The 12,337-nt window shown below is 38.6% G+C and overlaps 1 pseudogene; it reads left to right on the plus strand.

The window, feature by feature from the left end:
• Nucleotides 1-10,512: 10,512 nt before the first annotated feature.
• Nucleotides 10,513-11,674, plus strand: LOC128065350 (60S ribosomal protein L3-like; annotated as a pseudogene).
• The last annotated feature ends 663 nt before the right edge of the window (nucleotides 11,675-12,337 follow it).

Here is a 12,337-nt window from a genome sequence, read left to right on the forward strand (position 1 = left end):
TTTCAATTGATTTTTAAATGATAAATGTTTATAGAGTATTGTACTTGAATCATAATAGTAAGCATTTAAACTACATATATGCTATTTGTTCCCCTTGCCCCACACTGTAAAGATGGGTGCACAAAATAGAGGCTCTGTGTCTTCCCCTTTCATTAGCTTCAGGAAAAATGATGCAATCTTTTTAAGATAATCAGAAGGTAGTGGTTGTGGTCACATCTCCAAAAGTGAATTTTTAGCTCTTAGGGCAATGAACAACCTGATCATATGTCTCCCGAAAGCCTCCGTTGATGAAACTGCATGAGGACTTTTCTACCACTCGGGGAATAAGTTCCCAGGGGTGAACTGCTTATAGCACCTCCAGCATTACTTCTGAATGAATTACCTGCACCACTTTAGGAGATCTAGGGTGGAAACCATAAAGTTGGATGTGAGTGCAACTATGCAACTATCAGACACAATCCTATGCCAGAAGTAATATTATTTTGTGTGAGTTAAAAGAAAACAAAATGATGGGAAATGACTATAGAAGTAGAACTTCCTGCCATAGTTTTCATCAAGTATGCGCTAAAAGTAACAGATTTACATTTTTATGACTAGGACAAAGCAAAGAAGGCTACTGCTATGTCCATGTGCTATTCCATTTTATTCTTGTGTTGTTGCTGTTCAGTCACTAAGTCATGGCCAGTTCTTTGAGACTCCATGGACTGTAGCACATCAGGCTTCCCTGTCCTTCACTGTCTCATGGAGTCTGCTCAAATTCACGTCCATTGAGTTGGTGATGATGCCTAACCATCTCACCCTCTGCTACCTTCTTCTCCTTTTGCCCTCAATATTTCCAACACTAGAGTCTTTTCAAATGAGTCTGCTCTTTCCATCATATGACCAAAGGATTGGAGCTTCAGCATCAGTCCTTCCAATGAATATTTGGGGTTGATTCCCTGGTTTGATCTCTTTGTAGTCCAAGCAACTCTCAAGGGTCTTCACCAGCACCACAATTTGAAAACATCAATTCTTCAGCCATCAGCCTTGCTTATGGTCCAGTTCTCACATCTATGCAAGACTACTGGATAAAAACCAACAAGAAGAACATAGCTTTGACTGTGTGAACCTTTCTTAGCAAAGTGACGTCTCTGCTTTTTGCAATAAGGAGTTCATGATCCGAGCCACAGTCAGCTCCTACTCTTGTTTTTGCTGACTATATAGAGCTTCTCCATTTTCACTGCAAAGAATATAATCAATCTGATTTCAGTATTGACCATCTGGTAATGTCCATGTGTAGAATCTTCTGTGTTGTTGGAAGAGGGTGTTTGCTATGACCAGTGTATTCTTTTGGCAAAACTCTGTTAAGCATTTGCCCTGCTTCATTCTATACTCCAAGGCCAAATTTGCCTGTTACTCCAGGTATCATGACATTGTACAGGAGACAGGGATCAAGACCACCCCCATGGAAAAGAAATGCAAAAAAGCAAAATGGCTGTCTGGGGAAGCCTTACAAATAGCTGAGAAAAGAAGAGAAGTGAAAAGTCAAGAAGAAAAGGAAAGATATAAGCATCTGAATGCAGAGTTACAAAGAACAGCAAGAAGAGATAAGAAAGCCTTCTTCAGCGATCAATGCAAAGAAATAGAGGAAAAGAACAGAATAAGAAATACTAGAGATCATTTCAAGAAAATTAGAAATACCAAGGGAACATTTCATGCAAAGATGGGCTCAATAAAGGACAGAAATGGTATGACCTAACAGAAGCAGAAGATATTGAGAAGAGATGGCAAGAATACACAGAAGAACTGTACAAAAAGATCTTCAAAACCTGGATAACCACGATGGTGTGATCACTCATCTAGAGCCAGACATCCTGGAATCTGAAGTCAAATGGGTCTTAGCATCAGTACGAATAAAGCTAGTGGAGGTGATGGCATTCCAGTGGAGCTATTTCGAATCCTGAAAGATGATGCTGTGAAAGTGCTACACTCAATATGCCAACAAAATTGGAAAACTCAGCAGTGGCCACAGGACTGGAAAAGGTCAGTTTTCATTCCAATCCCCGAGAAAGGCTATGCCAAAGAATGCTCAAACTACTGCACAACTGCACTCATTTCACACGCTAGCAAAGTAATGCTCAAAATTCTCCAAGCCAGGCTTCATTAGTGAACCATGAACTTCCTGATGCTCAAGCTGGTTTTAGAAAAGGCAGAGGAACCAGAGATCAAATTGCCAACATCCTCTGGATCATGAAAAAAGCAAGAGAGTTCCAGAGAAACAGCTATTTATGCTTTATTGACTATGCCAAAACCTTTGATTGTGTGGATCACAATAAACTGTGGAAAATTCTGAAAGAGATGGGAATACCAGACCACCTGACCTGCCTCTTGAGAAATCTGTATGCACGCCAGGAAACAACAGTTACAACTGGACATGGAACAACAGACTGGTTCCAAATAGGAAAAGGAGTACATCAAGGCTGTATATTGTCACCCTGCTTATTTAACTTCTATGCAGAGTACATCATGAGAAACGCTGCATTGGAAGAAACACAAGCTGGAATCAAGATTGCCGGGAGAAATATCAATAACCTCAGATATGCAGATGACACCACCGTTATGGCAGAAAGTGAAGGGGAACTAAAAAGCCTCTTGATGAATGTAAAAGAGGAGAGTGAAAAAGTTGGCTTAAAGCTCAACATTCAGAAAACGACGATCATGGCATCTGGTCCCATCACTTCATGGGAAATAGATGGGGAAACAGTGGAAACAGTGTCAGACTTTATTTTTTTGGGCTCCAAAATCACTGCAGATGGTGATTGCAGCCATGAAATTAAAAGACTCTTACTCCTTGGAAGAAAAGTTATGAGCAACTTAGATAACATATTCAAAAGCAGAGACATTACTTTGCTAACTAAAGTCCGTCTAGTCAAGGTTATAGTTTTTCCAGTAGTCATGTATGGATATGAGAGTTGGGCTGTGAAGAAGGCTGAGCACCGAAGAATTGATGCTTTTGAACTGTGGTGTTGGAGAATACTCTTGAGAGTCCCTTGGACTGCAAGGAGATCCAACCAGTCCATTCTAAAGGAGATCAGCCCTGGGATTTCTTTGGAAGGAATGATGAAACTCCAGTACTCTGGCCACCTCATGCGAAGAGTTGATGGGAGGGCTTGGGGGCAGGAGGAGAAGGAGATGACAGAGGATGAGATGGCTGGATGGCATCACTGACTAGATGGACGTGAGTCTCAGTGAACTCTGGGAGTTGGTGATGGATAAGGAGGCCTGGTGTGTTGCGATTGATGGGGTCGCAAGGAGTCGGACACGACTGAGTGACTGAACTGAACTGAACCATGTATCCTTTGACTTCCTACATTTGTATTCCAGTCCCCTATAATAAAAAGGACATCTTTGGGGAAGGGGGTGTTAGTTCTAGAAGGTCTTGTAGGTCTTCATAGAAGAGTTCAACTTCAGCTTCTTCTGCATTACTGATTGGGGCATAGACTTGAATTACTGTAATATTGAATGGTTTGCCTTGATCCGAAGAAACAGAGGGAAACATTCTATTGGTATCATCTGGATACCAACAAACTGGATCACAACAAACTGTGTGGATCAAGCAAACATTCTATTGTTTCCCTCTGTTTCTTTGTGTTGTTCATTTTAACAGGCCTTTTATCACTCCTTACCATTCCATAGCAGAATTATACTAAGTAGGTAAAATGGACTTCTGGATCCATTTTGTGGTGATGGTGTTTAAAAATAGGTATGTATTTGCATGCATTGGGGCTTAGGAGAGAAGGATCATTTTTAAAAGAAGCATTCGAATGCTAATATTATCCAATACTTGTTTAGATATTCTACCGTACTGTCTCATAACAACTTAACACAGTTACTAGAATTCCCCACTTTATAGTGGGGAGTTATATCAACCTTAATAAAAGCTATACATGTGTCACACCTTCAGCATGCAATATCTCATTTAAACCTCACAAAAATTCCTCTAAGGATAGCATTATTATAATCCCCAATTTGCAGATGAAAAATTGAATTCCTTGAAGATTAAATTAATTGGTCAAAGTGACATAATTAGCAAGGATTAGAGATGGGAACTTAACATCTTGACGTTTAAAAGCTCATGTACTACTTAAACTTCAAGCAAATGTGAATACAAGGGCTCAGAGAGGGTAGTTAAATCTAGATAACTTTGAATATGAAATCAAAAGCTCTATTTTCTTATAGTATGCAATTCTATAGATAGCACAAAATAAGCATATGATAACTTCACTTACATTACCAAGTACATACTTTACTTTTAAGGCATGCTCTGTAATAAATATTAATTAAAATAACATCAAGCAATGATATAAGAACTAAAGAAAGGCAAAATAAAATTCAAATTTAATAGAATGAACAGTTTATGAAATCAGTAGATTTCATTTTTATCCAGAAAGAAAGAAGGAAGTGAAAATAAAAGGGCATTCTAGGTAATTTTTTCCACACCACACTTGAGAACATTAGAGAAGTGTCCTAAGATGAAGAGATGAGAGCTATTTCATGTATTACAGTAATATTTCTTCACAGACTCTTCAATGGAGCTTGAAGAATTGAAAGTTGTCTTAAAGAAGTTATTATTTTATCAGTATTAATAAATCTCCCATATGGAGCTTTACCTTACTTAGCTTTAAACTTCCCTACATGAAAAAAGAAATCTTTAAGACAAAAACTCTTAGGATCTTCTAGCACATATGAGCAATATATTCTTCTAAGAAGAGGTATGGTTGTGCTATTTGTAATGTCTTTAAGAAAAATAAAATCCATACAAAGTTAAATTGAAGTTAATTTACTCCAATTAAGACTCTAAATTTTACCTGGAAATAGAAACATTACATTTTATAAAGTCCTTCTACATAGATGTGGGCTTTCCAGGTGGCTCAGTGGTAAAAGTATCCACCTGCCAATACAGGGGACACAGGAGAAGCTGTTCCAATCACTGAGCTGGAAAGATCCCCTGCAGGAGGAAATGGCAATCCATTCAGTATTCATGCCTGGAGAATCCCATGGACAGAGGAGCTCTGTGGGGAACCAGTGCACAGAGTCACAAAGAGTTGGACATGACAGCATGCACACATGCACTACATAGATATTTCAGTTAGGAACTGGGGTACAGAAATCTGCAGGCAGAGGGTGCTGAGATGAACTCTTCAGACCGTGTGCATTGTATAAAACTTTACTTACTTATGTTGCTGATTCTGTACATTCTCACATTACCATTAATGTTAACGTCAACTGCACTTTCTCCCACTTATGATCCACTTCTTGCTAACAACACTTTTCTTCTGTTTATGGCCTTGTATCTCCTTCAGTTAAGTTCAGTTCAGTCACTCAGTCGTGTCCGACTCTTTGTGACCCCATGAATCGCAGCATGCCAGGCCTCCTGGTCCATCACCAACTCTCGGAGTTCACTCAAAATTACATCCGTCGAGCCAGTGATGCCATTCAGCCATCTCATCCTCTGTCTTCCCCTTCTTCTTCTGCCCCCAATCCCTCCCAGCATCATAGTTTTTTTCCAATGAGTCAACTCTTCGCATGAGGTGGCCAAAGTACTGGAGTTTCTACTTTAGCATCATTCCTTCCAGAAAACACCCAAGGCTGATCTCCTTTAGAATGGGCTGGTTGGATCTCCTTGCTGTCCAAGGGACTCTCAAGAGTCTTCTCCAACATCACAGTTCAAAAGCATCAATTCTTCGGCACTCAGCTTTCTTCACAGTCCAATTCTCGCATACATACATGACCACTGGAGAAAACATAGCCTTGACTAGATGGACCTTTGTTGGCAAAGTAATGTCTCTGCTTTTCAATATGCTACCTAGGTTGGTCATAACTTTCCTTCCAAGTAGTAAGCATCTTTTAATTTCATGGCTGCAATCACCATCTGCAGTGATTTTGGAGCCCCAAAAATGAAGTCTAACACTGTTTCCACTGCTTCCCCATCTATTTCCCATGAAGTGATGGGATCAGATGCCATGATCTTCGTTTTCTGAATTTTGAGCTTTAAGCCAACTTTTTCACTTTCCTCTTTCACTTTCATCAAAAGGCTTTTTAGTTCCTCTTCACTTTCTGCCATAAGGGTGGTGTCATCTACATAGCTAAGGTTATTGATATTTCTTTCGGCAACCTTGATTCCAAATTGTGCTTCTTCCAGCCCAGAGTTTCTCATGATGTAATCTGCATATAAGTTAAATAAGCAGGGTGACAATATACAGCCTTGACATACTCCTTTTCCTATTTGAAACCAGTCTGTTGTTCCATGTCCAGTTCTCACTGTTGCTTCCTGACCTGCATATAGGTTTCTCAAGAGGCAGTTCAGGTGGTCTGGTATTCCCATCTCTTTCAGAATTTTCCACAATTTATTGTGATCCACACAAAGGCTTTGCATAGTCAATAAAGCAGAAATTGATGTTTCTCTGGAACTCTCTTGCTTTTTCAGTGATCCAGAGGATGTTGGCAATTTGATCTCTGGTTTCTCTGCCTTTTCTAAAACCAGCTTGAACATCTGGAAGTTCATGGTTCACGTATTGCTGAAGCCTGGCTTGAGAATTTTGAGCATTACTTTACTAGCATGTGAGATGAGTGCAATTGTGCAGTAGTTTGAGCATTCCTTGGCATTGTCTTTCTTTGGGATTGGAATGAAAACTGACCTTTTCCAGTCCTGTGGCCACTGCTGAGTTTTCCAAATTTGCTGGCATATTGAGTGCAGCACTTTCACAGCCTCATCTTTCAGGATTTGAAATAGCTCAACTGGAATTCCATCACCTCCACTAGCTTTGTTCACCATGATGCTTTCTAAGGCCCACTTGACTTCACATTCCAGGATGTCTGGCTCTAGGTGAGCGATCACACCTCCATGATTGTCTTTGTCATGAAGATCCTTTTTGTATAGTTCTTCTCTGTATTCTTGCCACCTCTTCTTAATATCTTCTGCTTCTCTTAGGTCCCTACCATTTCTGTCCTTTATCGAGCCCATCTTTGCATGAAATGTTCCTTGGTATCTCTAATTTTCTTGACGAGCTCTCTAGTCTTTCCCATTCTGTTCCTTTCCTCTATTTCTTTGCATTGATCACTGAGGAAGGCTTTCTTATCTCTTCTTGCTGTTCTTTGGAACTCTGCATTCAGATGCTTATATCTTTCCTTTTCTCCTTTGCTTTTCGCCTGTCTTCTTTTCACAGCTATTTGTAAGGCCTCCTCAGACAGCCATTTTGCTTTTTTTCATTTCTTTTCCATGGGGATGATTTTGGTCCCTGTCTCCTGTACAATGTCACAAACCTCATTCCATAGTTTACCAAGCACTCTATCTATCAGATCTAGTCCCTTAAATCTATTTCTCTCTTCTACTGTATAATCATAAGGGATTTGATTTAAGTCATACCTGAATGGTCTAGTGGTTTTCCCTACTTTCTTCAATGTACATCTGAATTTGGCAATAAGGAGTTCATGATCTGAGCCACAGTCAGCTCTCAGTCTTGTTTTAGCTGACTGCATAGAGCTTCATACCATTTACCATATGCCAGATACTGTTCAGGGAATCTTGTAGATCATTTTTAGAATTCTGCCTACCACACTTCATTACCTTAATAATACCCAGCATCTTGAAGGTGTCTTCCCTGATAGCTCAGCTGGTAAAGAATCTGCCTGCAATGCAGGAGACCCTGGTTCGATTTCTGGGTTAGGTAGATCCACTGGAGAAGGGATAGGCTACCCACTCTAGTATTCTTGGGCTTCCCTTGTGGCTCAGCTCATAAACAGTCTGCCTGCAGTGCAGGAGACCTGGGTTTGATCCCTGGGTTAGGAAGATCCTCTGGAGAAGGGAAATGCTACCCACTCCAGTATTCTGGCCTGGAGAGTTTCATGGAGTGTATAGTCCATGGGGTTGCAAACAGTTGGACACGACTGAGCAACTTCCATTTCACTTCACCTTGAAGGCACTCTGAACTAGATATTGTGCCTGTTCACCTAAAAATATCATAATGTCTTCCCATTGACACGTAGTCTAGTTTATAATAAACTAATTCAAAATAAAGAATAGAAAGCAGAATGTGAAAACATTTCTTCCCAGAAGAAAGTGACTTTTTATGATTGCTCAGAGCAGCAGCCCTTCAGAGAGGCTGGTCACAGTTGTAGTTTAAGTGCAGAACATGCTCTGTGAGGTTTCTTGCAAGATGAACAACACTGAAAAATTTTACATAAAAGCAATTTGTAAATAAGAAAAATAATATTTACATGCAGAACCAGGCAACTTTCTTGTGTTTTCTAATTTTTCTTAACTTTCTTTACTGATAACATTTATTGTTCATTTAAAATGCAAATCTGTTACAATGTGGCAGCTCAAATGCTGACAGTGATAGGGGAAGCTTTTATTCTAGCTTGTATGTCATTTTCTGGATTTCTGTTATAAAGAGAAGTTTAAAATTCAAGACCATGTTTGTTTTTATTTATTTTATTCTTTTTAAATGTTAATGGGTTTTCTTTCCAAGGACCTTCTCAAGTTATTCTCCCAAGTTCCAAATAGAATTATCAATATTGAATTCGTGGGATATTTTTCTTCTCCTCTTTCTGTTTAAGAGATTTAGCCTTGTCAACCTTTTAGTTAAGTGGCAATGCAAGGATCAGAAGGTAGAGAGTAAGCATTCTCAGAAAAGCTTAATAATAAGGATAGGAAAATTAAGACTCTTTCAACCATGGCAAAAAAAAAAAAAATTAAGCAATTGTCTCATAAATTTAATTAGTATATGCAATCAATGTAAATTATCCTAAGCAGAATCTTTACAAAAAGGATTTGAGCAGGAAATACTTAACACAGTTATCTTCTTTGGTTGACATAAGCCTAGTATTGCACTAGACATGCAAGTATGTTAAAATTTTGATATTTTTTCATTGTATGAGAACTAACTCTGAGTTGGACAGACATTCCATAAGACTTCTAGGAGACAAGAAACTTATTTTGAATCTTAAACTACAGGTTTTAGCATATTGACTTCCCTCTCTCCACATTTTTAAAGTCTATAATTTGTTTATCAGTTTTATTTATGTAAATCTTGAGCCTTCCCAAATTCACTTAAAGATAAGCATGACAAGTTTTAGAAATAAATGGTATAATAATTCTTAGACTTTGCATAAATTTCTTGTGCATGAACTTAAAAGCAGACGTAGGGGAAAAATACTTCTCAAAGTGCAATCCGTAGTAAATTTTAACAAACAAAAATATTTTTTAGGACTTTTTATTGGGAAATCTTGCTTCCATTGCCATGGTTGAGCCTACCTTTCCAGAGTTCATGTTTATGCATGTCAATTTTAGTGCACACTCTATTCTTAATTAGTGAATATTGCTCATAGCTGAAGAAAGAAGCAACTATTATGAAGATTAGTGCCTAAATGACTGAAGGAAATGTTTCAGCATATTGGATATTTCTAGCAAATGAATAGTCAAGGGATAAAAAGTATAAAATTAATTCTCTAAGAGAAAACATTTTCTTAATCGCTCTTTTTGTGTTAGTCAATCAAAATCTACAGTCAGTGTTTTCTACAGTCAGTGGACTTTTGTTTGTTAGGAGGTGAGGGTTACATTCACTGTTAACTGATTTGTTCACATATATTTTATTTCTTTGTCAACACAAATTTCTCATGAATTGTATAAATCCTTGTTTATGAGAATATTTTCTAAAGTTCAAAGAAAAATTTTAATTAAAAAATTTATTTAGGTAATTCATTTTAATTACTCTTGCCAACTTAGTCAATGTATCCCAGATCAATGAATCAATGTTAATCCCTTAACTATGTTCTTAGTGCTTCTTCTCTGATTTCCCAACTAATCAAAACAAACAGCTTATCCTATTTCACTGCTCTCAATGTCTTTCATAACTATTCTGTGATGTGTAAAGTTGCAGATAATTCACATATGAAATATGCTTATCTTAAATGTATGCGATTTCTTAAAATTCTCTGCCTTCAATGAAACCTGAAATTTAATTTAAAGCAAAGTTCAAAATAAGATCTGTATAGCATCCATGCCAGTACTTTCACTTTGAAGATTTATGACCAGCTACAGCCTAGCATTAAAAAAAAAAAAAAAAAAGAATGAAAAGAGTAAACATCAGAAAGAAGGGATTTTAGCTCAAAGTATGTTGAAAACTGATAAGAAATTATCCGTCTGCTTTGAATGAATCCATGCATTCCAGTCTTAACAAATTGCTTCTCAGAATAATGAATTTAAAGGTATTATTTCATGCCCACTATCATTATTCTTGGAACAACACCGGAAATGTGAATAATGTCATGACCAAAGACAGATACACAGTTCCATTTCCAAAACGGTAGATTCTGGAAACTTGTATGATATTTTTAATAAGTTTGAGAACCAATTGCTAAAGTAATGGACAATGACCATATAGGATGAAAAGCGAAGATTATTGAATATCAATATGAGTTCCCTGGGAGGAAACCAATCCAAAGTAACATAAAATTGCTCCACTGGCAGCATCTGATGGCAGGATGCCTCACAGGAAGTTCTTCACTCCCAGCCATGAGTCCCTGGGCTACCTGCCCTGGAATTACAGCCACTGGCACTGCAGGAAGATGAAGAGCTTCCTCAAGGATGACTTCTAAGCTTGTGAACCTCACAGCCTTCCTCAACTACAAGGCTGGCAAGACCCACATTGTGGGACAGATTGATATGCCAGAGTCCAAGGTGAACAAGAAGGAAGTTGTGGAGGCTGGGACCATAGTGGAGATGCTACCCATTGTCACTGTGGGCCTTGTAGACTACATGGAAACACATAGAGGCCTCTGGACCTTTGAGAACATCTTTGTTGAGCATATTAACAACGAGTGCAAAAGGCCCTTCTATAGGACCTGGCATAAAACTAAGAAGGCATTCACCAAATAGTACAAGAAGAGGCAGGATATAGATGGCAAGAAGCATCTGGACAAAGACTTCAGCAGCATGAAGAAGTACTGCCAGGTCATGCATATCATCGCTAGAAGGCCAGAAGGCCTACCTCAGGGACATTCAGGTTAACAGAAGCACTATGGCCAAAAGCTGAGCTATGCCCATGTGAATCAAATGCTCGGCAGTATCAGGTGATTGATGTCATTGGGGTGACTAAGGGCAAAGGCTACAAGAGGTGACTAGCTGTTGGCATACCAATAAGCTACCATGTAAGGCCCACCAAAGACTGTACAAGGTTGCCTTCTTTGAATTGTATTACCCTGCTTGGGTAACCGTGTCTATAGCTCCATTTGCGCAGAAACGCTACCATCACCACACCAAGATCAACAAGAAGATCTACAATATTAACCAAGGATACTTCATCAAGGAGGGCAAACTGATCAAGAACAATGCCTCTATTGATAATGATCTGTCTGACAAGAATATCAACCCCCTGGGTGGCTTTGTCCACTGTGATGAAGTGACCGATGACTTTGTTATGCTCAAAGGCTGCATGATAGGAACCAAGAAGCAAGTGCTCACCTGCAAGTCCTTGCTGATGCAGACCAAATGGTGGGCCCTAGAGAAGATGACTCCAAGTCTATTGATCCCACCTCCAAATTTGGCCTTCACAGCTTCCAGGTTGTGGAGGACAAGAAAACATTCATGGGACCACTCAAAAAGGACAGAATTACAAAGGAAGAGGGGGCCTAATGTCAGAACAGATTGCACAACTGGTAGTATCTCAATAAAATTATTTTCCAGTGCAGAAAAAAAAATGTAAAAATGCTCTTTCTCGCACAAAGAAAAATATCATATAAACTCTTGAAAATAAAGTAATAAATATTATTTTGAGCAATAGTACTCTTAAGAGGATTACTGAAGTATTGATTAATGGCTATTGATGATCCTGAATAAAACTTCTACCATAGCACTAGAGTTTTCTGCCTCTTTTGGCACTATTTAATCACTGATTGGATGAGAAAAATGGTTCTCAAATCACATATTAATTTTAATATCAGTTAGATATCTAAAGCTGCAAAGATTTGTTAGAGTGATATTCTAAAACAGCTAAAGCCCCTTGAATCAAAATCAACAAGGCAATGATTACCTATATACAAAAATAATCTAAGAAGTCATACACAGTCCACTATGAAAATTCTGGTTTCATAGTTCAATTCAGTTGCTCAGTCACGTCTGACTCTTTGCGACCCCATGGACTGCAGCACGCCAGGCTTCCCTGTCTATCACCAACTATCAGAGCTTGCTCAAACTCATCTCCATTGAGTCAATGATGTCATCCAGCCATCTTGTCTTCTATCATCCTCTTCTCCTCCTTAATCTTTCCCAGCATCAAGGTCTTTTCCAATGAGTTGT

The sequence above is a fragment of the Budorcas taxicolor genome, chromosome 19 (genome assembly GCF_023091745.1).
Source record: "Budorcas taxicolor isolate Tak-1 chromosome 19, Takin1.1, whole genome shotgun sequence".
Classification (NCBI taxonomy): Eukaryota; Metazoa; Chordata; class Mammalia; order Artiodactyla; family Bovidae; genus Budorcas; species Budorcas taxicolor.